This window comes from Cupressus sempervirens, chromosome 6 (genome assembly GCF_028749045.1).
Source record: "Cupressus sempervirens isolate cs-2001-9-10 chromosome 6, ASM2874904v1, whole genome shotgun sequence".
Lineage (NCBI taxonomy): Eukaryota > Viridiplantae > Streptophyta > Pinopsida > Cupressales > Cupressaceae > Cupressus > Cupressus sempervirens.
In genome coordinates this window covers 671,005,658-671,010,558 of record NC_143123.1, presented here as the reverse complement: position 1 = coordinate 671,010,558, position 4,901 = coordinate 671,005,658, and the positions used below count along the sequence as shown (strand labels likewise).

General features: G+C 36.2%; 1 pseudogene; it reads right to left on the bottom strand.

The window, feature by feature from the left end:
• Positions 1–2,206: 2,206 nt before the first annotated feature.
• Positions 2,207–2,932, bottom strand: LOC149553969 (putative mannose-1-phosphate guanyltransferase; annotated as a pseudogene).
• Positions 2,933–4,901: the final 1,969 nt, after the last annotated feature.

Genomic DNA, 4,901 nt, shown 5'->3' with positions numbered 1-4,901 from the left:
ATACAACTTTCAGAGACTGCAACAATTACCTAAGCTCTTTGTTCAAAGGCCATAAAACATTGAAACTTACTGATAGAGGAGACAAGATTTAAGATGAAACTCAATCATCTGCTACTCTTTGTATTATTTCTTTGAAATTATACAGTCATATGCATGAAATGAAAAAAATGAAACAACCTAACAAATCTAAACTATCTGTATATTCATCCTACTATTGTTCATACAAGAGAGATTTGCTAGAAAATATGTGGTATCACAGTATGGGAACATATCAAAACAAGATCCAAAACATGGTATCACAACAATGACTAGTTTTTCTCCAAAGACTGGAACCCTTCAGATGACAGAAAGAAAGAATGATATAGACAAAGGTGAATTCCCAGATTTGATCTACAATTACCATCTATTCACTTGGAATTCAATCTTTCTCAGCTGAAAAACCTCTCTCTAACCTCTCTCTCATCTGATTTGATTTGATTTCATCATTACACTCTAACTGACTTCTAAAATATCTCTTGCTGAATGATATCATCCCTTGTTTGCTAAAAGATCTAAACTGAATGAAATGCTGATGAAATTGAGATTCAACTAATTTGAATATAACCCAATTCAACCCCAACTACATTTTTACCATCTTTTTTGCATATTTAGGTCATTACCTTGCCAAAAATCAATTATAAACTTCCTCACCTGAATGTGGTCATAGATTAGACATCTGGGACAAAACTATCTGTAGCTTGAACTAGTAGCATTCTATGTAAAAACCAACTACATAATCAAAAAATTTAGATTCTCCTGATTCCGGCGATATATAACATTGCATATTTTGTCTCTCAGAAACCCCCTGAAAGTCATTTCAAAAATCACTCCTTTGCTAGAAATGCTCAGGTCTATCTACAATTTTGAATTTAAAAATTCAAAAATTTTAAAACAATATAATGTCTTAACATTAGATTTAAAGCCCTATTTGATTTAAAAATTGATGTGCATCCAAACCCTTTTGAAAAATAGTTTAAAAGACAATTTAAAATTTTTTATTTTTTATTTTTTTCTAGCCTTCAATTCTAGGGTCAACTCTCCTTTGACCAGGCACCACGAGGTGACCTCTGATTATTTATCTTGCCACCTCATCACCATGTGGCACTCACCTGTTTGCCCACATTTCTTAATATGTGAGCAACTTTCTTTTGTAAGATTGCGCCAGCTGCTCTATCTGCCACGTGGCATGATCTGAGCGCTTCTAATTTGGACTTGTTTTAGATCACCACATGGCGACCTTTCATTCGCTTCCCAACCACCTCCTTAGAATGTTGATGGACCCTACCACATCATCTCCTGACCCGAGCCTACTGCCACTTGGTGATAGCCCGCTTTCCTGCAATATTTATCTATTGTGCATCTTGGAAATGCGAGCAAGCGGGCATTGCCGAACTTGGACACTTGTCGCAATCTGAGCCTACCTCACCACATCAACATTTTTGCATCTTTGTTTAAAATTTTGATTGGCATCACGCTGATGTCACACCTCCAAGTCGACTACATGGGCCCCGCGCGTGAGCAACTTTGCCCTCAAAAAGGCGCTTGTCACAAGACACTTTACATTTTGCGTAAATTAGTACTTAAAGAGGTAATATTTCTCATCCACAAGAAATGTGGGAATAAACTCCTCCATGTTTTCCCACATCTCTTCTCTATGCAACCTACTTTCTTCCACTCTTTTGTCATTTTCTATTGTGGATGGCCCTTATATTACCTTTTGCATCAATTTCTTCATGATTGCAAGCTCTCCTTTACCATATACTCACACTAGCTATACGTCTCTTTGCTTTTGTGTAGGTGTACTCTTTTTTAATTATGTGGACTCCCTTTAACGTGCAAATTTTCTTGCAGATGTGGGTGTTTCTTTTCAATATGGCGTTGCTTCAACTGGAATGGACTTCTTTGTTTTTTACTAGGGTTCCTTTCAATGCTGGTCCACCCTTACTAAAACATGGATGGCTTTCTACTCATTGGCACATAATTCTTTTATGGTTGGCGACTTCTTTGTTGGAAGATGGTGTTTGGAGTCACGTTGGGGTCTTCTTCTATGCCGGCATGATCTACTTTTTTTATGTCGCTCCCTCTTCAATGCATGGAGTTTATGAGTTGTGTGTTCTTTTTCCTTGTCTACAATCTAGTTCACATGGGCTCTCTAAGTGTGGGTGTCCTAAACTTCAACATCATCAAGAATGACACACTTGCTCAACCTAACTCCAGGACCAATTCTAGCACTTGCAGAGATTGAGACATTTGGTCCTATCTTAGCGGTTGGATGAATCTTTGAGGAAGGATGAACATAAACATCACCAACAATATTGTCAGTTATAGAGGCATCACCATTAGACAAAATTTTAGTTGTGTTCATGCGATATTGTTTTAGGTACAGTGAAGAGCACTTCAATGACATCCTGGGAGTCTTTATTTGCTCCTAAAAATCCAGAGTCTCATATGTGTATATCTTCTTCTTTCCCACCAATGGACTAAAAAGAGCTTCATCCAATCTGATAAACTCCTTTTGAACTGACTGTGATGAAAATTCCAGAGATTCAAAGCTGGATAAACGTCAGAAATATCCTTGTTGTTTAGCAGGTGTCAGATTTTGCATTGTAAGAAATATATCCAGAGTGAAAATATAAACTTCATAGTTGATGTAATCACTGACATGAGTTTCTGGCTTTTTTGCAAAATGTAGTAATTCCTTGGTCTCTATGTCTGTGACTAATTAACCAAACTCCCCTATAGCTTCATTTGAAACCTTTTTGACAATAATTGTTCCAATACCGCCATATGTACGATGTGGCACTTGCATTTCTCCCAGAGGAAAACTGTAGCAAATATCATATTGCATCACAAAAATCTCTTTTGGATTGTCCTCCATTAAAGAGTCATGGAATTTAAGCAAAGCCCCTGTTGAACCATGGGGTTTATCCTCACAAAGGTATCACTCTGATCATGAAATCCTATTATCTTCCCCTATTTATTTCCATCATGCCTCTCAGACTAGACAAAAACACCATCTCTGTCATTCTCCATCACAACAGAATGTATAACATTTGCATGGACATAATCTCCCTTTGTTAAAATACTCTTAATCCCCACCTTTCTATTTAGTCTAATGTAATTAGTTGGGCCCCCAAAGTGGATCTAACTAAAAAAAATTCATTTTCATACAACTGAACTATCATGTTGATTTTTTGAACATCTTGAACTAATTAGAATCAAGTTCAATCATTGAATCAATAATTAAAACTCATTTTATCACTTTCTGCAGATTGTCAAATTTGTGTTAGGAGGTCCGTTGACTAGCCTTAAAAATTGATCCAAACACCTAGTCGGGCTCTGAAAACTAGCATATTGACTCTTTGTTCTATATACTTATACCTTGTCAAATCTCGTCTCATGATGAATTCGGGGTCAAAAGATATTCCCTGTCAAACTTGACCTCTCAGAACTGCCTACAAGAAAACATGTTAGAAAGTAATAAACTAGGTTTAGATTTGGCCTTGAAAACTGGGTAAACGGACACATGGGAAAATGAAACTTTGGGCATTGGTTCTTTGTCATGAGGATAGTATGGATGTACAATTTGGGCTCATGATGAATAATAGGACACAAATGGCAATCAGTCAAAGTAGGCTACTTGGATTTGCAAATTGGAAATAATAGCAGAAAAGTATTTTTTGCAAAACGAATGGACCCGAAAAAGTGTGCATATGGATTCATCATGACCTAAAAACTGGCACACTTAAAGAATTTCTAGAGGAAAACATAGTGGTACAATCCATTTGATCTAGGGAATCATGGATCTCATGTTATAATGTCATGAACAAGGGTACCAAATAATCTGCATTTGCTGACACCAGTAAAAAGATAGAAATTGCGTGTGGAATCACATTTGAAAACTGATCAAATGGATTCGTCAAGACTTAAAAAATGAAATATAATAAGTCCCTAAAATTTAAAATGCAATGCAAAAGGAAATTTAGCATTTCATTCAACAAGTCAAAATTTATAACATGTCAAGAAGGGCTACCTAGAATTCAGAATATTTCACATCAGCAAGACAACATTAAAAGACCAACTTTGAGAGATTCAAAACATAGGAAAACAAACTCAAAACAGCTCAAAATCTGAAACATAGGCTCTCAGGTATGTACATTAGACATTCCCAAAGCGGCAAGTCATGAAAATGTTTTGGGTGCGAGATATTCAATGGCAAACACAGCTTCCTATCATTGTCTAACACTTAGGTGAAAATGCAGATTTGAAATTTGCTCAAAACGAGACTTCACAGAATAGCTTGGAATGATAATTTATCACTATAGAAAAAGTAGACACACTAAATGAAAGGTGCTAGAAGCATTAAACACCTCTTAGGCCTCAGACTGACAGTCGAGTATATATGCACTAAAAGCATTCATAGGGCTCAATTTTCTCAATGTTGCTCAAAATTGACCATGCAATTTTTAGTGCCAGTAGTATCATCTCTATCTCATCCTTAGTCTATGCAAGCACTCAAGGCATGGACAAGGAAAAATCTCTAACTTATCTTTTTAATGTATCTCAAGGAAAAGGGCTACGCAAGATATTTTAATTACTATGTTATCACTTGTTACACAACTTACAATGAGTTACCCTGATAGCCACTTTGGACCTCAATCCCCATTACAAGCCACTCCCATAGACATGCACCTAGACTACCTTCCCAAAATTTAAAAACCATAATAGTGTACCAGACCACAAGAGTAATATTGATTGAATTTGGTTCCTTAACAGGCAACCCAAAAAATAATATTGGTTCTTGAAACCCAAGTTCTCATAAATGCTCAATAGTATAAAACTCATAAAACATAAATCTCAAT